This window comes from Xenopus tropicalis, chromosome 7 (assembly GCF_000004195.4).
Source record: "Xenopus tropicalis strain Nigerian chromosome 7, UCB_Xtro_10.0, whole genome shotgun sequence".
Classification (NCBI taxonomy): domain Eukaryota; kingdom Metazoa; phylum Chordata; class Amphibia; order Anura; family Pipidae; genus Xenopus; species Xenopus tropicalis.
This window is the reverse complement of record NC_030683.2, coordinates 26629850-26654404: the sequence shown is the minus strand read 5'-3', so window position 1 is coordinate 26654404 and position 24555 is coordinate 26629850. Positions and strand designations below refer to the sequence as shown.

Here is a 24555-nt window from a genome sequence, read left to right as displayed (position 1 = left end):
CAGTGCCTGATCGGCCTAGCTGGTAAATCAACAACTAGGGCCAGCACCACTATTGTAAATTTACCAGTAATGTACTTGCTGGTAAATTTGCAATGCCCTATAAATCTCTACCTTCTCTGACCCTCTTCTTTACTGGAGATCACCCCTTATAATCACAGGCCCACCTCTGCTCCACCTATTTCCCCACCCAGTCCACCTAGTTCTCTCCTATTTTCCAGCCCCATCTACCTTTTTCCCTACCTATTTTTCTGCCTCATATGTCATAGCCCTGCCATTGTGGTTCACCCCCGACCCGAAGGCTGGTATTAGGAAAAAAAAAAAAGGTGGCAATCCTAGACATAAGTAGACTGAAAATTGAAAGCAGTAAAATTTGGCTCAACACTAAAGCGGTCAAATGCGGCAATGATTTGGTAGTGCTGTATTCATGAGGGGCCGGCTGTACACGTAGGCGTCCCAAATCATGGCCCTTAACTTGAATGTCACTCACAGACATGCAAGAGAAGAAATGCCAGTGGGTGCAGAGTCTCTCTATTTGCCATCTGCACCATGGAAGGCAGTAAAGAAAGGTTACCTCGCACCAAGAGGTGCTACACTCGACACCTTCTTAATCTGGCAGTGCAGAGCAAAGTGCGGCTCAGGATGCAAGTTCTTGCACTAAGAACAGCCCCCATAGCACTTCTGTCTGGGGACTGTGCAAATACTGCTTGTGCTGCCTGATATTAACTTTCTGTATAGGCGGAGTTCAGGACAAAAATGTGCATTAAAAACTAGGCATTTTTGGGTAAACTTTCTTACACAAGTAGCGCCAGGCAGTTGCTTTTAAAGTCAATAACGGGCGGCGGAACTACCGTAATAGTGCCATTAGCCCTAGAGAAAGAATATCTGTTTAGGCTTTGGCATTTAGTTTATGAAACACCTTTCAAGATGCCCTAGATTTCAATGTACACACATGCCACCACTCTGAAAAGAAATTAACATTAGCAGCTTATAGATAACTATGTGAGACAGCTCTTGATCTCACAATGGAATAATTCAGGCAACAAACGGGATCTAAATATAACAAACATTGTTAAAAATCAATGTTCATTTATTTGCAGAAGTCATATTGAATTTAAGTGTGCCTCAGCACTACTGTAACCATAATGCTGCTGTAGTTCCAGGAATAACATAAAGCATTCTGCCCAAACCTCACTCTAGGCTGGACCCACATCTAATGCTTTAGACCTCCCTTGGGTTTCCAGCTGGACAATTTGGGCAGCTCTGATCTATTGCCTATTCATATGTAAGTTTTTAAACCCCATTGCACCCCAAATTGTATGAAAATAAAATATTCCATTCAGGGCCAAGAAAGGGTCATATTAACACAAAATATTGGATCAGTGAATTTATCTAACTGAAATATATAGGCTAAAATAAAAAAAAAATTACTCGGAGCTAGACAAATCCACATTATAAATAATGGAAGTAAAATGAACTTTTGTTTGTGTAAAACATGCACTACCAATGCCTTTGGGAAGGAATTATGTTGACAACAAGTTAATAAAAGACTTCTGGCTGCTACAAGGAAAGTGACATATTTGTGCTACACACAGATGGTGATTTGTACATGTAATATTTACCATGTAGCTGCTATTAATACTGTATGTAAATGGTATATGCAAATGGAATACCATACTGGAAGCAAAAAAAGGATACTTTATTTTAAGTGCATGATTAATGAATCAAATGGTATTTTAAAAAATCGTAGCCAGGAGCAGCTTTTTAATTAAGCAGAAAATTCATAAATCTTTGAATTAAGGCCAAACCCTAGAAGCACATGATGCCAAAAGGTGCTGATTTTGTTATACTGCGGTGGTACAAGTGGTTTATTTTAATCCTGGTATCTTTAAAGCAGCAAAGTGCTGTACTCTAACGTTGCTAGACCCTTTCTGTTCCAAGGAACATTGCAGTGAGTTGCAGAAATGACTATTAAAATGAGGGGAAGGAATTGCAAGACTTCAAAACATGGAAAATATGTTTCACAGTGAAGAAAGACTTAACCTGTTCAACAGGTATACCAACTGGCTCCAGTACGGGTATTGGACCCCTTATCCGGAAACACAAGTTCCGAATTACAGAAAGGCCATCTCCCATAGACTCCATTTTAATCAAATAATTTACTTTTTCTTTTTTTTTTTTTTTTTTCTTTTTTAAATGATTTCCTTTTTCTTTCTAATAAAACAGTAGCTTGTACTTGATCCCAACTAAGATATAATAAATCCTTATTGGAGCCAAAACAATCCTATAGGGTTTTATTACTGTTTAAATAATTTTAGTAGACTTAAGGTAGGAGATACTTATTACGGAAAGACCCCTTATCCGGAAAACCCCAGGTCCAGAGCATTCTGGATAACGGGTCCCAAACCTGTATTACAAATTTCCCCACCCATTTTCTGGCCCCATTCACCTTTCTCCTGCTCTGCCCAAAATTTTCCCATTGGCAACCCCAATATCAACATATACAAGCTTAATGGCAACTGTTTAAAAAGTCTGTTCTATTTCTACAGGCAACTTTGAAAACCAAAGTAACGCAAAGGCCTTTCCACCAGCGACTCCTTCTGTTGCCAGTAGAAAGCCATTTTGGGACGGTTAGTTGCTCCATGGTGCATTAGCCTAAAGGGGACAATGATTTACTGATTGTACATTCTCATAATGGCAGTATCACTTTGGAAGAAGGTCATATTAACATAAATTAGTTCCACTATTTGAATTATAAATTATCACTTTGAGATATGTGGGATAACACAGCAATGTACAATTAGCTGTTGTATCTGGACAAAGATATGGTTAAATTACAGTGAAACTGGGTCAGGCTAAATAAAGAGTCTGCCTTTATCACTTAATTTGCTGTTAAAATTAACGATAATTAATGTGACAGTGACACGTTCCAGCATGAGAAGGGCCTTGTGGGGTATGGTACAGAGGGCCGAGGGCATGGTCATGTTATGTAATGGGACAGTATCCTACAATTTTCAACATTACTGAAATGAATAGATTTGTGCTAGACATACTTTGTGCTTATTATTTAATTTCTGAAATATCTATGGTGTTAGTTATATATTTTATGTTTGTTGTTATGGGCACAGTCAGAACAAAACAAAATCAGCAGACCACTGAGAAACCCCTGTATAATGAGTTGCTCTTTATCTAAATGCCTAAGAAATGTTGTACTTGGGGGTAAGGAGGGGTTTGTTTATACAGAGGGCGTCTACATGGATTGCCGATTTGTTTCTGTCACATGACTTACTAAAAGCACTTGTTAAAATACCCTAAAATACTGTCTCCCCCAACCAGTATTTCACCAGGCTATCAACTAAATCACTTTTGTTATTCTTTATTTCAAAAGGGTTACCCTGTAAACAGGCTGTTAAGGCCATACCAAAAAGGCAGCAACCCTATCTGCAAGTAACTTTCTGGATCTGGACTTTTATGGGTGTTATATATACAGGTATATATAATTATACTACATGTGTTTTGTCTTTTTTTAAATGACACCATAAAGATGCACTAAGACACTTTATGGTGTGATTTAATAAAGATGTGTAGACTAAAGAATTGAACTGCTAGTTCTTTCATTAAGCTTGTTCCAGCATGTTTTTGGCATTGAAGTGGTGAGTGCTGGTGATTTGAGGATTTTATATATATTATATATACATATAAACTAATTACAATAAAATTACTGTAATTAGAATAATTAGAATATTAAACAAAGACAAATATGCCTTAATAAAATAAATATATGGCTATGCTGAGTTTCTTTTATTCATAAACAACCTGAAGTTATTTCGAGTTCCATTGTAAAATACAATACAAGCTAACATATGCCATGCTTATCTCCTGTCAGGAGTGGCTGCAATATTTAACTGAGCAGTAAAGAGCAATCGTGATCCCTCACAAACATCACTAACACCACATATTAATTAAATTAAACAGAAGACTGATGGATTATGTGCTCCAATGGCAAGGATAATATTGCAGATGACTAAATGGTGGCAATGTTCCTTGCTTATATTCAGTAGTGATTTGCAAAATGGGATGATAAAGTCTATAAGCTGAAGTTCCTTAATGCTCACGTGCACAATGGGATGTGTTCATACAATGCACCATAGCCCGTAATTGGTATTGATGCCCCATAATGATTGAAGCATTGCAAAATATAAAATAATATACTGTACACGGAGAAACGTACACTATTTGCAACTTGGGGACCTTCCATAGCAGAGTGCTAAAGAGGCACTAAAAAAACACTATGATGAGTTATATTTCTTATACCTGTTCTTTCTGCAATGACTATTCACTATTAAGTATGCATACAAGCTAACCAATCCCAATCCATTCTCTCTGCCTCCTACATAACTACTGCTATGAGACTTTAACCCTCTGCTCATGACTCCTTTGTACAGGCCCACAAGTTGCCTTTCCTCCATACAGTATCTTGTAATAAACAAAGTGTTATATTTGTTGGTACAGGTATGGGACCGGTTATCCAGAATGTTCGGGACCTGGGGTTTTCAGGATAAGGGATCTTTCCGTAATTTTGATCTCCATTTAAGTCTGCTAAAATTCATTTAAATATTGAATAAACCCAATAGGATTGTTTTGCCCCCAATAAGGATTAATTATATCTTAGTTGGGATCAAGTACAAGGTACTGTTTTATAATTACATAGAAAAAGGGAATCATTTTTAAAAATTAGAATTATTTTCTTATAATGGAGTCTATGGGAGATGGCCTTTCCGTAATTCGGAACTTTTTGGATAACGGGTTTCCGGATAAGGGATCCCATACCTGTACTTTCTTCTCCCCATGTGGTTCTGAATCCAATTGCAAAATACAAAAATTTAAGGGTTGTTCACCATTAGGTTAACTTTCAGTAAATTATAGTAGAATGTCTTGTTTTTAGCAATTTTCCCAATTAATTTTCATTTATAGTGTTTGGGTTTTTATCATACCAAAATCTAATTTCACAGATAGACCACCCATACAGCAAGAGAAGCTTTTTAGAAAAGTTAGGGAGAAACAAAATGTTGCTTGGATGATGTATATAAAGTAATGACTAGGACTAGATACATTAGATAGCTTCAAGAAGTAGTTGGATGGCTTTATTGAATTACTCAAATTAACTTTTATTAACTTTTACTAGGAGTTGATCCAGGGACTGGTCCAGGATCAGAATCAGAAAGGAATAATCAAAAATTGCCCTTTTACATTATAATTTCTCTTGAGACACCATTTTGTGATTGGCTGTGCGCTCCCTCAGAGGTGGCCTAACATGTATGTGTGCCTTGGCTTGTTTGTGTGCACTGTGAATCCTATCATTCCAAGGGGCAGCCATTATGACAATTTTCTCTTTAGGATTACCCAATGGCACATAATACTAAAAAAATATATTTCTAAAATGGTTTATTTAGATGAAGCACGGTTTTACCTATGAGCCATTTTATGCAATATATTTTTATAGAGACCTCCATTGTCTGGGGGTATAGTGAGGTGCTTTCTGTCCAATGTCCCAACCATAACATGGAATGGGAATACAGCATTTATGCACCACGTTGCATTGTTCACTTTCATTAAAGAAATCTTCTTTATTATAGCCAAGCATCACATATATTCCGTAGTGTATTGCATTAGATTCAGTCTACAATAAAAGGGAAAAATGTGCAGAGCATGTTGCATTGTTTCTCTATATTCAACAACCTAAAGTACAAAAAAAAAAAAACCACACACAGAAGAATTAGACTTGTGATACCATATGTGACACGAGCAACACAACATGTATGCCCTTAGGCTATGATTTGGAAGCTCTTACACACACACACACACACACACAGAAAATAATTCAGTCTGTGCATCGTGCTGAAATGTTATTCCAGACATTATATAAAACCTACACTGGCCCTTTCGCTGTGTGTGTTACTACTGGGTTTCACCGTAGATCCCAAATGTGAGCGATAGCGTGAGAGCGCAGCAGAGGATGAAAATAATAAGGCTTTTTTCCTGCTTCATTCTCGAGTGAACATGTCAAATCCTGAACTTGTAAGTGCCCCAGAAGCGCACAGGAGACCAGGCATGGCACGCAGGCTTTGCTAATGTGGTGTCTCAGGAAGTAAAATGTCTTCTAAAAAACACACAACCCATACAAAGGCTCACACCAGGTTATTTATACAGATACGCTTTTTTTTTTTATAACTGGGTTTAAGAGCTGTTCCAAAGGTGCTATGGCCTACGAGACAATGCAGTACTGACAACAGCGCCAGGCCAGTAGTTCTTTATAAAAAAAAAGTAATCTTAGCAGAAATGCATCTGGGATGGAAAAGGGCACTAAAGGCAGAGCTATATTTTATAGAATTTGAGGCTAAATGGAACATTATTCTAATCTGTTAGTGCTTGTTTGAGCTTTTCTGCCATGATGATGCAAACTTTCTTATACCTCTGCCACCCAAGGCTGTTTGAACCTATTGGGCAAAATAGAGGTATGCCCCACACAGTAGTAGCAATCACTGAAAGTTTGTGCAGAGCTTTGGGCAGGGGGGCTGTCGCTGTGTCTGTCGTTACCTGCTTGGGAGTCACAGTGTGCCTTTACATGCTTGGGGACCACACAGGGTTGCCACCTTTTGTAGCCTTCGGGTCTGGGGTGGGGTGGACAGTGATAGCAGTTGGGGGCTGGGCAATAATGTTGTGGGGCGGGGAAATGGCCAGGTGTGGCAATGGGAGGAGTCTGGACTGGCCTATCCTTAAAAGGGGTAATCAGGCAGTGGAGAGTTTTAGGGAAAGGAGGGATTTATAAGGTATTACAGAAGGGAGGTGCGGAGACAGACCTGTCCTTATAAGGGGTAATTGGGCAGCAGAGAGGGTCAGGGAGTGAAGGGGTTTATGGGGTATTGGAAATTTACCAGCAAGTACAATGCTGATAAATTTGTCATTCAAATGGTGATTTATTGGTGGGCCAGTTAAATTCGGGCAGAGTAGCAACCACAGGACCACAGTGTGCCATAAAATGCTTGAGGACCACAGAGTTATGAGAAGCATGGTGGCTGTAGTGTGTCTTAAAAAAAAAGAACAAGGGAGAGAGGTGAAGAGACAGCCAGCACTCTGTGGCAGGCACCATTTGCCCAACAACAGAATACCTGTGGCTTGCCAGCCAGCAAAACCCAACCTAGGGAACCTATGGTCCAAATAGGGCCTCACCGTTGATAATACCATCTATGTCTAGTCACTGCCTATTTACTAATAAGCATGCATACTAATCACAGCCAATCACAATCCAGGAAAGCCCTGGAGATATAAGCGCAGGGGCTGCATGACAAGGGATCCGAATAACCAGCAGCCAGATTACACTGGTTTATGTTTAGAGATTGGAAGAACCAGGTGCAACTGTGATTAGGTGAGAAGGAAAGAGTTAAGGCAGGAGAAGGCTGGCCTGGGGAGGGGCGGAGAAAGAGAGGGATGTGATGTCAGAAAAGCACTCACTTCCTTATCTTCTGAGCAGGTAGAAACATCCCACCCACCCTCCCTCTTTTTGCATATTTTGAGAAATGTCAGGAGTTTCTCTTCTTTTGGTTTTCATATTATCTATTAATAACTGAATGTGCAATTTTACCTGAATGCATTTTTATATTGTGCTTTCTGTATCTTTATATGGTATAAACTTGAGAGTCAGCTTTGTGTTTAATTCATGTTAACGATTTCTTGATCCAGGGAATGTTTCCGATCGCCCAGGGGGTCAGGAAGGAATTTTTTCCCTCTTGAGGCATAATTGGCACTAGCTTCAGGTTGGGTTTTTTGCCTTCCTCTGGATCAAAATAGTGGATATATGATAATATATTTTAAGTTTTATTTGTCACAGCAGCGGTAGGACCTTGCCAGAGTACTGCACAGGTCATTTTAGCAGAGGGAGAAAGGAGGTTCTCTCCTGTGACTGCACGGTGGATTGATAGATACAGACGCTACTACTGCTTGTGCTAGGTGACAGCCTGCTTGGATTTCCTATCATCGAGACACTGCAGATCCAGGACCGGCAGCAGGGCTGCTGAACTTCTCTCATGGTTGGTAATGCAGCTCCTGCTGGTAGCAGAGTTTGGGGCCATCCTCTCTGTAGGTAGAGGCAGTCTAATACTCCTTCAAGTCTTCAGCGAGGAACGGCAGAGCATAGTAGCGACCTCTTATGGAATTATGGCTTTAGAATATTGCCTTGGGTTAGGCTGGCAAGGTCCTATTTATTTGATAAAATGTGAATAAATGCTGTGGCCATTTTCTCCACCTCTGTCTCCTGGTGTTTCATTGAGATATGTAACAAGGGGGTTCAGTGGGGTACCTCAAGGCGAAGGGTCAATTGAGGAGTCCCCTTGTCATGTCGTTTTCCTATAAGCTTACAGCCTTGGGATTACACCTTCATCCTCTGCTCTCGACTCACAGCTGTAATAGGGCCATTAGCCAACTGCGTGACTTTGTAATGAGCACAAGTAATGAGCTTTGTTTGTGCAGAAGTCACAGCAGTATCAGAGTCTTCCTTTATCAAACACGTCAATCCAAGTACTTTTGATACCTGTTTTGTGCGATTGCAATTCGCTTATCAGCTGATAAAAAATGCTGCCACAAGGCTGCTGTGAACTAATCAGAGAAGCATATTACATATCACACATGTTCTCCACTCTGTTAACATAGATAAGTGGATCCCATTAATATCATTATTTCTAATCAAAGGCCTTCTGTGTGTGTGTGGGTCCAAACATTACAGTTAATATCTGAGTGCAAGCCTGTGTGCCTGCCCAGCTGAAGCCCTATCCTCCCATGAATCTAACACAGAAGCCAATAAAATCGTAACAGCAGCAGTAATGTAAATAATACCTTTGTAAAACACAAGGGTAGGTGGGTCTAGCGTATCTTAACAAGGCCTAGTATGCAAATCAATTTTCAATACTTAATACTAAGCAAATTCTACATTTTGTCCTGTGTCCAATCTGCCACTTTTTTTTTATTGCTGCCCTGATGCCTACAACTGCCATTCTAGATTTATAGGCCCATGCTCTGCTTTCAATATCTAAACCCATCTTGCATATACACACACAGCGGGTATGTCAATTTATAAACACAACACTCATAAGAATAAATAGCCACAGGCATAGAGACAGGTCAAATTAACTAATTTGTACAAAATTAATTGGATACAATCATCTAGAGCAAATAGTTTTACACCATGGGAGCGCGCCCCTTCTATTATGCTTACACTACCATCAGATGTAAACATATCAGCACCGTTCTACAATATCAGCCTTCTTTGTAATGAGCTGCTCCTTATCTCAAAATATGTAGCTTACAGAGTAGGAGGAGGGTTTGTTTATTCAGAGCACCTTATCTCCCTTTGAACAAATTACCCTGTTTAAAAGGGGGACAGGAGGAATAAGTTAATTTGTGCCCCCAATAAGTTGGGGGAGCTGAATTTAAATCTAGCACCATCTCTTACTACTATTTTACAGTTCCTTTCTAGCAAGAATCTTCAGTCTTCTCCATCTAATTACCAGTTACACGAACAAAGGGGCCAGTTTCCTTTCTGTAACAAATTTCAGTTGTTGCTGTTTTTCCCCCAGTGGCTTTAAACAAGCACATTTAGTTTAACATATTTTGATGAATAATAAATTGCTTAAAAAAATAAAAAAAAACTAAATTCTATAAAACGGTGATGCTGATCCTCCTGGCAATCCTATACTGACACCAACTGTTGACATTCAATATAAGAAGCACCATTCTGTAACATACAAAGAATCAGTCTGGATTATTACCAAAAACAGCTATTTTACAATCGTTATCATAGATAAAGAACGTGTCAATGCGTTTGTATAGGCTTGAAGAAAAAGCTATTGATTATGGGGCAGATCTATTCATCTCACCTAACAGATTTTCAGAAGAAAGGATTTATTGAAATGAAACGTTTATCAAAGCAGATCAATAGTTTAATTTGTCAGAAGATATTTTACTGCTTTGAGTGTTTGTGCACCTTCTGTAGGGTGTTAGAGCTCAGCTGAACACCTAATGAAATTGTATATTAAAGCATTGCTTTTAAGTTAATGCAATGTAAGTCCATAGAGTAATACAGCAATTTCTATACCTCCTGTAATTACCAGCACCAGTAAGGCATACATCACACAAGACTGCACTGCACGACATCCTTTTAAAAGGAATTATATGGGCACATATGAGAAAATGAAGAAACACTGCAACACAAAAAAAGGAAAAAAAAACTTCAAACTGAAACAGCAGCATCTGTGAAACGCTCAGCACTGAATTAAAATCATAACTTAGCCGGTTTTAATGCCATTATATTGTATACATCATATAAAATACATGATGGCAATTTAATCAACCAGTTGGAACATCCCGTGTTCTCATTTTGACCTCTGTCAAATGTTCTCTGCCAGCGATTTAACACAATAAAAAAAGAGCAGCAGCCAAGTTCTTTTAACTCATCCGTCTCAGCTAATTGTGCTGTTCTGTAATATTCATGTCAAGATTGGTTTACATGACAGTTGACTCTCATGCTTAATAAAGATGGTCATGCACGGATATATATCTGCTTGTTTGGCAACTTCACTTAATGAGTGGATCTTCGCTCAGCTAGGCTACTCTGGCTGGTCTGATCATTAGGCCCTTGGCACAAGGGGTCCATGTAGATCCACCAGGAGATAACCACATCAGTGCTCAAATTTCACTGATTTTTCGGCCAAACACCGGTCAGGAAGGTGTATAGGAAGGCACAATATACCGATGCCTAAACTTGGTCTAGCGGGGCCAAGTGGGCAGAATTTATTGGCCTTTGTGGTGCCAGGTTTTGGCAAGACAGCCCTGTCCTGTTTGTATGTAAATACTTTGTTACTGTTGTGCTGCCCATAAAGCTGGAGATTTGCCCAAGGCTTATCCAAATGGTCGACCCTTGGAATACAAATCAGGTCACTTTTGGGTCAATGCAGAGCTGTCATATGAGGTCCCCATCTATGACCAGATATGGTCTTGCAGCTGATGAAATTTGCCCTCCAGCTTGATCATTAACTGAATGAGCTCCATTAAGATATTGATCAGATATTGATCAGCAAGGATACACTTTTGTACAAATTCACTTGCTTTTCGGAAATATTGTTTTGAGGAATCTAAAAACTTCATATCATTGGTCAGTTCCAAATCCACAGGACACAATATTTGCCCTACTATGAGCAGTTTGCTTCAGAGCATGCTTTTTAGGAACAGTTTCAGTGTGAAGTTCCCATGACCTGATTGGGAAGCTTACTCCATGGTTATACTAAGGCTGTCAAACTTAAACAAAACATCATACCAGGGCTAGGCTACAGCTACATCAAGGATTACCTAAGTCAGTGCTGTCCAACTGGCGGCCCGCGGGCCGCATGCGGCCCGCGACCCCCCTCTGTGTGGCCCCCCACCTGTCTGGCTGCTTTGATGGCTTACTCTTGTGTAAGATTTAAATTGTATCAGTACTGTGATTAACTGCCCCCCCTGCATGGTTCTCACCTCAGATTCAGGCTGTAATCCCCCTGTATTGTTTAAATATGTAATCCCCTGTGTTGTTCACACCTTTTAATCTCTGCATTGTTCACCCCCTGCAGTGTTCACACCTCAGGCTCAGGCTGTAATCACCCCCATTGTTCCCCTGTTCACACCTCAGGAGCAGTAGAAACCCACAAATAATCCCTGCATACTACAAAAAGAAAATATACTGAGGTGGTACTGCAATTAAAAAGTTTTTTAATATATAGTTATTGTGCAGACTGTAGGAGCAGTGCCAGCATTGTGTCACTGTATGCTGCCATACACACAGGCATCATAGGGTAAGCAGAGTATGGCACACACAGGCAGGGTAGGGAAGGCAGAGTATGGCACACACAGGCAGAGTATGGCACAAACCAACCAAGAATGGCAAACACAGTGAAAGTATAGCCCATGCAGGCAAGGTAGGGAAGACAGAGTATGGCACACACAGGCAGGGTAGGGAAGGCAGAGTATGGCACACACAGGCAGGGTAGGGAAGGCAGAGTATGGCACACACAGGCCAAGTATGGCACAAACCAGCCAAGTATGGCACACAGGCAGGGTAGGGAAGGCAGAGTATGGCACACACAGGCAGGGTAGGGAAGGCAGAGTATGGCACACACAGGCCAAGTATGGCACAAACCAGCCAAGTATGGCACACAGGCAGGGTAGGGAAGGCAGAGTATGGCACACACAGGCAGGGTAGGGAAGGCAGAGTATGGCACACACAGGCAGGGTAGGGCAGGCAGAGTATGGCACACACAGGCAGGGTAGGGCAGGCAGAGTATGGCACACACAGGCCAAGTATGGCACAAACCAGCCAAGTATGGCACACAGGCAGGGTAGGGAAGGCAGAGTATGGCACACACAGGCAGGGTAGGGAAGGCAGAGTATGGCACACACAGGCCAAGTATGGCACAAACCAGCCAAGTATGGCACACAGGCAGGGTAGGGAAGGCAGAGTATGGCACACACAGGCAGGGTAGGGAAGGCAGAGTATGGCACACACAGGCAGGGTAGGGAAGGCAGAGTATGGCAGGTTTTTGCTGTACTACAACCATTAATATGGGTATGGTCATGTGATAACATGGGTGTGGTTTCAAGTGGGTGCGGTTTCAAAAAGGGGAGTGGTCAAAACTGGCTTCCATTATCGGCCCTCCACCACGTAGGTCGGAAAAATTCCGGCCCTCGGTACAACAGAAGTTGGACAGCACTGACCTAAGTAATGCCCAAAGAGGGAGCACTGGCTCATTTGGCCAGGTATTCTCTGGCCAAAGGCAAAGTCTGATTCTCTACAGACACTATGAGGACATCATCTTGTTTTAAGGTTACTGTGCACTTGCTATTTATATCTATGATGTCTTTGCTGAGCTATGCAAGACAGCAGGACCCATCTACAGGTGTAGAGGAAATCTTACATTTTTATGCAGTGGAGGAAATAATTATTTGACCCCTCACTGATTTTGTAAGTTTATCCAATGAAAAAGAAATGAAAAGTCTCAGAACAGTATCATTTCAATGGTAGGTTTATTTTAACAGTGGCAGATAGCACATCAAAAGGAAAATCGAAAAAATTACTTTAAATAAAAGATAGCAACTGATTTGCATTTCATTGAGTGAAATAAGTTTTTGAACCCCTACCAACCATTAAGAGTTCTGGCTCCCACAGAGTGGTTAGACACTTCTACTCAATTAGTCAACCTCATTAAGGACACCTGTCTTAACTAGTCACCTGTATAAAAGACACCTGTCCACAGAATCAATCAATCAAGCAGACTCCAAACTCTCCAACATGGGAAAGACCAAAGTGCTGTCCAAGGATGTCAGAGACAAAATTGTAGACCTGCACAAGGCTGGAATGGGCTACAAAACCATTAGCAAGAAGCTGGGAGAGAAGGCGACAACTGTTGGTGCGATTGTTCGAAAATGGAAGGAGCACAAAATGACCATCAATCGACCTCGCTCTGGGGCTCCACGCAAGATCTCACCTCGTGGGGTGTCAATGATTCTGAGAAAGGTGAAAAAGCATCCTAAAACTACACGGGAGGAGTTAGTTAATGACCTCAAATTAGCAGGGACCACAGTCACCAAGAAAACCATTGGAAACACATTACACCGCAATGGATTAAAATCCTGCAGGGCTCGCAAGGTCCCCCTGCTCAAGAAGGCACATGTGCAGGCCCGTCTGAAGTTTGCCAATGAACACCTGAATGATTCTGTGAGTGACTGGGAGAAGGTGCTGTGGTCTGATGAGACCAAAATAGAGATCTTTGGCATTAATTCAACTCGCTGTGTTTGGAGGAAGAAAAATGCTGCCTATGACCCCCAAAACACCGTCCCCACCGTCAAGCATGGGGGTGGAAACATTTTGCTTTGGGGGTGTTTTTCTGCTAAGGGCACAGGACAACTTATTCGCATTAACGGGAAAATGGACGGAGCCATGTATCGTAAAATCCTGAACGACAACCTCCTTCCCTCTGCCAGGAAACTGAAAATGGGTCGTGGATGGGTGTTCCAGCACGACAATGACCCAAAACATACAGCAAAGGCAACAAAGGAGTGGCTCAAGAAGAAGCACATTAAGGTCATGGAGTGGCCTAGTCAGTCCCCGGACCTTAATCCAATAGAAAACCTATGGAGGGAGCTCAAGCTCAGAGTTGCACAGAGACAGAAACCTTAGGGATTTAGAGATGATCTGCAAAGAGGAGTGGGACCAACATTCCTCCTAAAATGTGCGCAAACTTGGTCATCAATTACAAGAAACGTTTGACCTCTGTGCTTGCAAACAAGGGTTTTTCCACTAAGTATTAAGTCTTTTTTTGTTAGAGGGTTCAAAAACTTATTTCACTCAATGAAATGCAAATCAGTTGCTATCTTTTATTTAAAGTTATTTTTTCGATTTTCCTTTTGATGTGCTATCTGCCACTGTTAAAATAAACCTACCATTGAAATGATACTGTTCTGAGACTTTTCATTTCTTTGTCATTGGACAAACTTACAAAATCAGTGAGGGGTCAAATAATTATTTCCTCCACTGTACATACAGGTATGGGATTTATTATCCAGAGTTCTTGAGGCCTGAGGGTTTTCTAAATAAGAGACCATGCCTAGAAAGTTCTAGAGCACGCTGCAACTATTTTGCCATGAACATGTATTGGTGCTGGGTATGGGACCTGTTATCCAGAATGCTTAGGACCGGGGTTTTCTGGAAAAGGGGTCTTTCCATAATTTGGATCTCCATACTTTAAGTGTACTTAATAAATCATTAAACATGAATGAAATCCAATAGGATTGTTTGGGTTCTATTAAGGATTATTTATATCTTAGTTGGGATCAAGTACAAAGTGCTGTTTTATTATTACAGAGAAAAAGAAAACAATTTTTTATAATAAGAATTGTTGCTTATAATGGATTCTACAGGAGATGGCCTTCCTGTAATTCAGAGCTTTCTGGATAACGGGGTTTCAGATAATGGATCCCATGTCTGTATTACTATAATAATGATTTATTAAAAGAGTATGTTGGATAAAGGGTTTCCGAATGATAGATTCTTTTCCTCACATATGTGTGTGTCCGTATAAATGTGAAATGTACGCTCTTGTAGCTAAAATGTAAATGTATTTGCCAGGGAGCCAGGGGAAGGGAGAGCTGGCAAGCGAGAAGTGAAGGCAGAGTCTCCAGCATCAGTGCTAATCACAGTGACATACAGCACAAGCTCAACAGTGTTGTAGACAAAATGAAAATAACAACAGTTTAGCGAGATGTTTCTCAGTCACTGGGCACTGGACCTGGGCCAGCTTCTAACAACTTCACCGCTGCCTCGAAGCTCAAATAAACTGTTTGCACTTAAATAATGTCCGCACACAGCTTAGAAAATAACCAGCTCGTCCCAGGGTCAAGATTGCTGAAAGACCAATCTACAAGTTATTCTCCATCTGGGATATGTGGGGCTGGGTAGCACAATAGGAGGTGTAGGGGACAGATACAACCCTCCAAAGCGTGCTTCTCCAAATGGTGCTTCTTAGGCTGCCCAAGAGCCCCATAAGTGAACTGTATCTGACTGTGTGAGTGAAAGAAATTAGACAGTACTCTCTTTTTTAATAGCAGAGAAGACTTAGGGGCAGATTTATAAAAATGTGAGTTTAGAGATTAATTCATAGAAAATACATAAAAACATTTATCCATGGGTGAAAGGTAGAGTTAATCTTCTGATGAATATGCTTCTAAAAACCATAGGAATTAACAGAACATGAGTTTTTGTGTGTTAAGCTCTAAACTCACATTTTGATAAATCTGCGCCTTAGAGACTAATAGCATCATAAAGAAACAAATATGAAGATGATACAATGAATATGGAAACATGGAAGCCCTCTAGATCATGTTCTGATTATTTACACAATATAGTGCAAAGAGCTGCTGAACAAATGAGCACATACAGCCGTCGTACACAGTGACAGTGAGCCTCACTCTTCAGTAACTATGCTGAATCTGTCCAGTCCCGGTATCAGTGGCTCATGTATGGACAGATAGTCACCAGGTAGCCAAAGTTCCCAGTGCATACACACTAGAGATGAAGTGCATTTTTTATGGTGTCACAAGTTCTGCATGGGTCCAATTTCTGAGACCCGGACATAAGAAACACACTCAGACCAGCAACCTGTGTGTTCACCCATGTAGACCTGCTTCCCATTCTAACCCATCATGGCCATCATAAATAAGAAGTTGCAGGGAAGGGGCATAAAATAATTTTTTTTTAAAAAAGTCTAAAAAAATAGGAAAAAAAGGAGTAAAATTAGCTTTTATTGAGCTCTGCAACCCACACCAACACACACATCTGCAAGTCCTACCCACACAAAATACTTGCTTTTCTGCAGGTAAACCACGTGTATACTGCACAGATACTGAGTTGGAAAAACAATTAATGCTTTGGATCATGTCTAATGGCACATATTTAGATATGTTCAGATTAAAGGAGAACTAAACCTAACCCCCTTTTGTTTTTAGCTTCCCCTCCACTACCCCTCCTCCAAGCTCCCTCCCTGAAAGAGCTATAAGTCTCCTTGTATGCTAACCTGCTATAAATCTTTAGAGTTGGATGCTGAGTTTAACAGATCCTCTTCTGTCGATATGGATTCAACTGCACATGTTCCTCCAAGATCTGTGTTGGCGCTCTAACAGAAGATGATCATTAGACAGGGAAAAATGGCCCCTTTGAACTCCGCTGTGAAACTCTGCAAATTTATGGCGGGGCAGGACACAGGGGGACTGCTGAAATGATTCTGAAGGAGGGAGCATGGAGGGGGGGCAGTAGAGGGGGCTAGGGTACAGTTATCCTTTAAGCTTACATCTCCACAATTATTTTAATATTGTACTACAGAACAGGAATGAATCAATCCCTTACACTTTACTTCCCTCTGTTTATGCCAGAGAGCACAGGCAGCACAGATGACAAAGACAAGCTAAGTGTACAGAGATCATTATTTCTACTTAAAGAGATACTATCATAACATTGTCTTTGCATGACCTTAATCATTTTGACATAAAAGTATTTCCTGATGCTTTTACATTGTCGGTCTGAACCCCCAAGTTTCTCTATGAGGGGGCGGCCATATTTGTCCGTTAGCATTAGAAGCTATAACTGACAGGTTGAGAAGGGACAGTCAGGTTGGTAAAACAGTCAGGTTTAGGGACTTCAAGTAACAATTACTTACAAAAGCAGCCCTATCAGTGAAAAACCATCAGCATGACCTATAGGTAACTTTTTATGTACATTAAAAGAGTTGTTTTTTTTAGTGTCAGTATCACTTTAAAAACAGATCAAGTTTCATTTGCACTGATTACAAATGATAAGCAATAGCTTGCTAATAACTCGGGCGGAACACATCCCTGGCATGAGTCTATATAATCCCTTTAAACAAACACCTATAACAAACATAATGTTCCCATTGCAATATCTTCCCAAACAAAATAAATCAAAAAAAAAAAAAAAAGCAGGCGCCTCAGCAAAGTGATAGGAGCATTAATAACGTCTCCATCTTGTGAGTCTCACATTAATACAACCAAGGGATCTTCTGTTAGTTACAAATGTTCCGAATCAAAGTTATTTTTTAATATCCCGGCCATAGTACATTTGTTGCCTACAGATATTTCATCAAATATAAATCAATGCCAATTCTTCAGTGATAATAGTTAGAATATATTCGGCTCGTGCTTTGCTAACAAAGTTACTCACTGTCACAGAGACGCTCTACTTCTCTACACACACACACATTAAACATGGAAATATAGAATCACATTATCACAACCTTTTATTATTAAAGGGACACTATTTTAATTCTTAAATATCCCTACAGCATTGTACTTAGTATGGAGAATGCCTGTGCTGGCATGCTTTTAAGGATCTCTCTGTCCCTGCCATAGAAAGTTCCATTATGGCCCTGTTTTCTGGCTACCACGCCCCCAGGACTACTAGGCCACACCTTTTTATAGAATTGTAACACAAACTGGCAAACCGGGCAAACTGGCACCCAGGCAGTAACCCATAGCAACCGATCTGTGATTAGCTCTCCAGTTTTGAATTTCAGCAGCAATCTAGACTTAAATAACCCTACCAACCAAACAATGGCTTGAATGAAAGACTGGAATTTGAAGAGGGGAGGGGCCTGAATAAAAAGAAAAATAATTGCAATTAACAATAACATTGTGGCATCACAAAGCAATAGTTCTTTGGTTTCTGGGGTCAGTGACCCCCCATTTAAATGCTGGAAAGAGTCAGAATAAGAGGGAAAATAATTAAAAAAAACTTCAGAAAATAAAAAATGAAGATCAACTGAAAAGTTGCAAAGAACTGGCCATTCCATAACATACTAAACCCCTTTAATCAATTGCTGGGCTACAAATTCCAGAATACTTTAACATATTATCAAAGTTTAGGCATGCTGGGAGATGAAGTTAGGGCAGACACCTGGCAGTGGCAAGTTACCCTGTGTGCCCCAACCCAAAAGGACATAACCCCACAAGCTGGAACAGCAGTATTCCAGCATCGGAGAATAAGGGCAACTAGGCAGTGCGAGACTGGAATAAGTATAGGAGACAGACTGAATAGAAAGAGAAGTAATAAAAAGTAACAATAACAATAAAACTGTAGCCTCACAGAGCAATAGTTTTTTGGCTGCTGGGGTCAGTGACCCCCATTTGAAAGCTGGAAAGAGGCAGAAAAAGGCGGCAAATAATTCAAAAACTACAAAGAATAAATAATGAAGACTAATTGCAAAGGTGTTGTAATTAGGACATTCTATAACATACTAAAAGTTAACTTAAAGGTGAACCACCCCACCCCTTTACGTTTAACCACAGAAAAAACAGGAAAACAGGGATTCAGACAAGATTTGGTCTTTATCGTCAGGATTCGGATTCAGCTGAATCCATGGTCCTGGCCAAACCGAATCCAAATACTTAAAGTCATGTGACTTTTCAGCACAAACACGGAAATTGATAATTTTTTGCCACGCACAGTTCTTTTTGCCTTTCTGTGCCTTAGTTAATTAGGATTTGGATCCGGCATTCGGCCGAATCTTTCACAAAGTATTCGGGGTTCGGCCAAATCGCTCAGTCACAAAGTTGGTCTAGATGCAAGAGACTGGTGGGGGTCGCAATTCACATAAAGCAACATGGAGGTGGACATATATTTATATATATAGTAAACTTATTTACAAACCTTTTGCGCTAAAAGTCACTTAATCATAGGCTGGATTTCTTGAGAGCCCAGATCCTTGTTGCTTTTTCCGCAGTTGCAAAATAAAGCAAGTAATTGCTACCTGCAGTCCTCCAGCTGTCACTGAACTACAACTCCCAGAATCCCCAAAGCCGGCACCGTCACTAGTAAACATTTCAAGTGAATGGGACCCATCCCCACCCCTCCCCACTGTGTGCCATAGCCCTAAGTGAACGTTTTTAGTTACAAGTAAACAAATTCAGGCAGCGCCACTGTGCTGCAAATGTGTTTAAATCGTGAGTTCCATTATAAAAATTGTGCTGTGTTCGTTTTCTGTGCAGAATGTGCCCCGTTCCACTGACCTGCCTTTCTGCACCGCAATGTAGCAAACAGAGTCCCGCTGGGCAGGAAATGTGTCGCTTTCATTTCATGATACATAATGAAGCAGAGCGGGAGGCTGGAGATGGATGCTTTTATCACTTCATTACACAAAATGGGTCAAACTGGGTACTGGCGCTTGCAAGAGAGTTATCTCCATCCAAACTGCCTTAATCTCATAAGTAGGGAGCTGTCCTGCTGGTGCTGAACTACAGCTCCCGCTATTCCCTGACAGCCTTTGCGAAAGAGGAGGTGAAGTTTTTGTTCGGCAGCAGCTACGGAGACTTGTGTTGACATCTCTTTGATATGTAAACAAATAGGCTGACTTATTATTTTCCAGCCTTCTTGTCGCTCTCTCTTTCTTAGCTGTCAGGGAATTCGGAGAGTTGTAGTTTCACATCAAAAGGAAAGCTGCAGGCAGAGCTGTGCTTAGTGGGGTCCCATTATATATAATACAGCCTGGTCTACAAACACATAGATCTACAGATGTTGCTGAACTACAATGCTCAGTAATCACCACTTCACAGAAGGCTATCAGCAAACAGTGGAGGTTGTAGTTCAATAAGGACAGACTACATACTGCCTTCCATAAAACTGATGCACTGCCAGGGACAGACAGTAGGTCAGAGAAAGTATCAACCCCTAAACCTAAAGGGGTTGCAAACCCAAAAACCAACATTTTATCTAATGAAAGAAACTATAGTTACAATATACATTCATTACAATTTTCCAGTTGTTTTAAGGTTATCAGTAAATGCAACTGCTACTGAAAAAAAGAATCTTTCCCTTTTTTATTCCCTGCTCTGCTGGTTGTGACTGTAGAGACAATGTAGCAACACCCAGCCGATTAACAGACCAGTGAAGGTTTCCAGAGACAGAACAAGCAGTGCAGAAAGGAACAGTCACTGCTTTGACTAACATTTACATATAACTTCAAAACCATTTAATTCCTTTAATTAATGTATACTGGAAAGTTACTTTTTTTTTCCTGCTATTTTAAGGATTACATCCCCTTTAAAGCCAGCTCCGGCTGCAGGTAGTTTTATGGAACCAAGTAGAAATGACTGCCCAAACTTGTGAATCTTGGTGAAGCGACTGCCTACATTGAGTAGCTATAACATCCACTTCATTCCTGCACTAGAACATGAATTGTAAATACAAAGAAAATTACAAAGAAGAGTATTTCTCACTGCTGCACAATTATATATAATAACACTTACCCTCCTTAGTGCCAGACAAGCCATTCCCCGTCACTGCTGTCCTTACCCCAACTCCCACCCGGAGTGTGAGTGTGAGCAAGCATGCCGCCTCTCATACACTCATTACTCAGTATGAGTACCAGGGATAGGATTCTCTGCCACTAACTAATTAGTAACCTTTGTGTGAAAGCATAATGATACCAAACTGCTGAATCTTCACTAGCAAATGGAAAAAGTAACGCAACACTGTCTAACAAACCTGACCTATAAAATATATAGATTTGGGTTGTGTAGTTCAGCTACATGCTAACATTTACCTGTTCACAAACTCATGCTTAATTGGCATGCCGTACAGTCCTATACTTACTGGAAGCCAAGCTGAGAACGGGAGCCAGGTAGGAGGTGTGCAGCCCAATTATACATCTATTTATAGCAGTCCTGGGATTGTATTAAACGATCAGGGGTGAAAAAAAACAACAGAGCAGAGCCGAGAAGTGAGAGTAGTGCAAGAAACAGGTCAGGGGAGATGGAGAGCAGCACACAGACGTCTGCCCATGCCCAAACCTCTCTCATGCTAGAGTACCCTGAGCAGCTAAGCCCCCCGGAGGGACTCTCATCCTGCTCTCATACACCATCAGGAACAGCTATGAACTTCACCAATCTTTTACTGCTCATTCATACATCAAAGAACTACTTCTATACCAATATATATATATTATATATATATATATATATATATATATATATATATATATATATATATAGCACATCCTTCACAAAACCAAATGCCCTGGGTGCAGGTAAAACATAAAATATAAAGAAAGGGTACTGCACACACAGGGACTTAATGCAAAGAAAAAAAATGTTTATTGAAAAATACCCAACGTTTCGAGCACTGTCTGTGCTCTTCCTCAGGACAGACCACGCTCAAAACATTAAATTTTTTTCAATAAACACTTTTTTCTTTGCATTAAGTCCCTGTACAGTACCCTTTCTTTATAGTTAGATATATATATATACACACACATGACCTGGGTATCCTGGCATTACATATTATCTATAATTATTATCCTAAATGTAAATCTAACATACTCTACAAGTACATCATTTCCTGCACCACTGGAGCTTACAGTCTAATTTTTAATAGTTCATATCCAGGGGCATCTGGTGTATATACCCAATCATAAGTATATGCTACAAACAATGTACATACAATATATATAACTAGATAGGTCCTACCTGCATTTCTTTTAGCTGCTGGTAAACTACAATTGACAGCAGCCCCCAGAAGCCTCTGCCAGGTGAGGGTGCTACTGCAATAACAAGGGCTAAGTGTCAGCACCTTAAGGTGCCACAGTGAAAGCCAAATTCATACTATACCTCCGGCTGAGCCATGGAGAGGGGGTTCTGCTCTAACAAGGTGCCCCCGGCTTGCAAGAGACAGGATTACAGAGAGAAGAATTGGGACAGCGGATGGGTAGCGGCTCCAGAAAGCTGCTGTTCGGTCCCTGCCGCCGCTGCGCTAGTGTCGGAGCCGGTAGCACTCCGCGTCACAGCAGTCCGTTCATTATTCCTGGTTAATCAGGGAGAGGTTACAATCACAGAGGAGGGGGGGTGAGAGTGTTGGAGAAGAGAAGCCGGTTCCCCCCCTACAGTGAGTTGAGTGCGCTGCCCGTCTCCCTCGCTTCCCGCTGTACCGGAGTCAGTGAGAGTCAGTCAGTCAGTGAGAGTCAGTGAGAGTCAGTGAGAGGCGCCTCACAGCTGCGCCGAGCTTCCCTTCTGTACGGGATTCGCCTTTCAAACCGGGGCATTAACCACTTCTTGCGCGGCTCTCAGGCGTTCCGGCGTGTGATTGGTCAAGCAAGGCGCTTCCCATTGGTCAGCACGCATTGTTCTCTCATTGACACTATTTTATTCTGCCTCCTATGTGAGTTGTTTAATTGTGCCCTAATGTTACAGGTACATTGTGCCTTCAGCCCAGTCTGTGAGTGCCGGCAGGGAGCCCACCCAGGGCTAAAGCAAAGGGCTTACAGCTTTCATACAAACATAGATTGTGAGAGAAAGTGCAATAGCTGTGTGTCTGTGGCAGGATTGCTTGCTACATAGCAGCACCTGAATATTCCTATTGTATTGGCTTTATTATTCCTATAGAAACAAGTGCAGGCATTGCCTTACAGCCTATACACACACATGACTTTGTATTTTGACAGCTGTGCTGTAAGTCTGACTTAGCAATGCTGCCTTGGTACCTTTGTACCTTTTGTACAGCTCAATGCCACCCAGCCCAGCCTGGCGAGAGCCAACTCCCAGCACCTTCCCGCCGAGCAGGTGTGACACCCAACTCAATTCAGCCCTGGCTCGGTGGTGGCAGATGGGTGTTGTAGTTCAGCTATAACTCTCAGGTAGAACAAATTCAGTGGGTGCTATTGGTTCTTAACCATGAGCAGGTCATTGATTGGACACTCAACTCAGAACAATGATGCCATGTAGCTGATCAGGTAATATTTTAGGAGAAAAATTACAGCAATGCAAAAGCAGCATACTCAATTAGGGTGGACAGGCCCGAACTGGGATTCAAAATAGGCCCTGGCATTTCAAATACACAGAGGCCCAAACAGCCCCCCACCAGCCCAATAAATAGTGACTGTCTATGGCAGGGGCCCCCAACCTTTCTTACTTGTGAACCACAGTCAAATGTAAAAAGACAACACAAGCATCATAAAAGTTGATGGAGGAGCCAAATAAGGGCTAAGATTGGCTATTAGGCAGCCTCTATGCACACTATCAGCTTACAGGTAGGAAATCTTGTTTTTATTCAACCAAAACTTGCCCCCAAGTCAGGAATTCAAAAATAACTCCCTGGTTTGGGGGGCACTGAGAGCAACATCCAAGGGGTTGGGGAGCAGCATGTTGCTCACGAGCCACTGGTTGGGGATCACTGGTTTATGGCGTCTTATAGCAGCCCCTCTGGCATTTGCCAGAATCCACAGATTACCAGTCTTGGCCTGGATGTTGCACATCATAAGGGAATAGAATCTCACACACAGGTTGGACCATTCCAGATACAGGAGTACTCACAGAAAATGTCATCTAGGGAAAAAAGAATGAACCTGGGTCCCTTTGAGGCCTGTGGTACCTACATATACTAGAAACTTTTTTTCTTGAGTGTGGTAACCCCACTACTTCTATTAATTTTGGGTCTGTAACTGTGTTTACTATTCAGAAGGCCACAAAGTCATGGATCTAGAGGTGGGATTTTTGGGGCAGAATGCCACCCAGCCACGTCGGCACCGGCCTTACCAATCTGGGCCAAGCTATAGGCCACTATTTAAATTCATGTAACAGAAACTGAAAAAAACTGTTTTGCATCCCTAAATTTAAATGCATAAGTGCTAGGAATTTCAGTCTACTGTTGCAATGAGGTCCCTGTCGTGGATGGAATATTTCAAAACAACAAGAATTCAAAACAATGAATCATTATTTGTATCATTGTAATATCAGCCAGAGGCAGAGTTTGATCCATTTCAATTTCTTCCAAACCTTTACCAGAAACATTGCCTGATTTACAAGAATTATTATAAATGTATTACGTATACAAAGTGAGAGTCATCTACACAGTGGAATTTAGCCCCCTAGTGTAGGGAAACAATTCAGCTCGTTTGAGCCTTGCTATGTAAGTGCTCTGGCGCC

At 41.3% G+C, this 24555-nt stretch overlaps 1 protein-coding gene across 2 annotated transcripts in view; it reads right to left on the bottom strand.

Moving 5' to 3' along the window:
• LOC100125092 (uncharacterized loc100125092) overlaps nt 1–22726 on the bottom strand; it is a 97204-nt gene extending 74478 nt beyond the window's left edge. The window contains exon 1 of one of the 2 annotated variants that reach the window (XM_012965921.3): nt 22246–22726. The gene's annotated coding sequence lies outside the window, so the exon portion shown is untranslated. 2 annotated transcript variants of the gene reach the window in all.
• Nucleotides 22727–24555: the final 1829 nt, after the last annotated feature.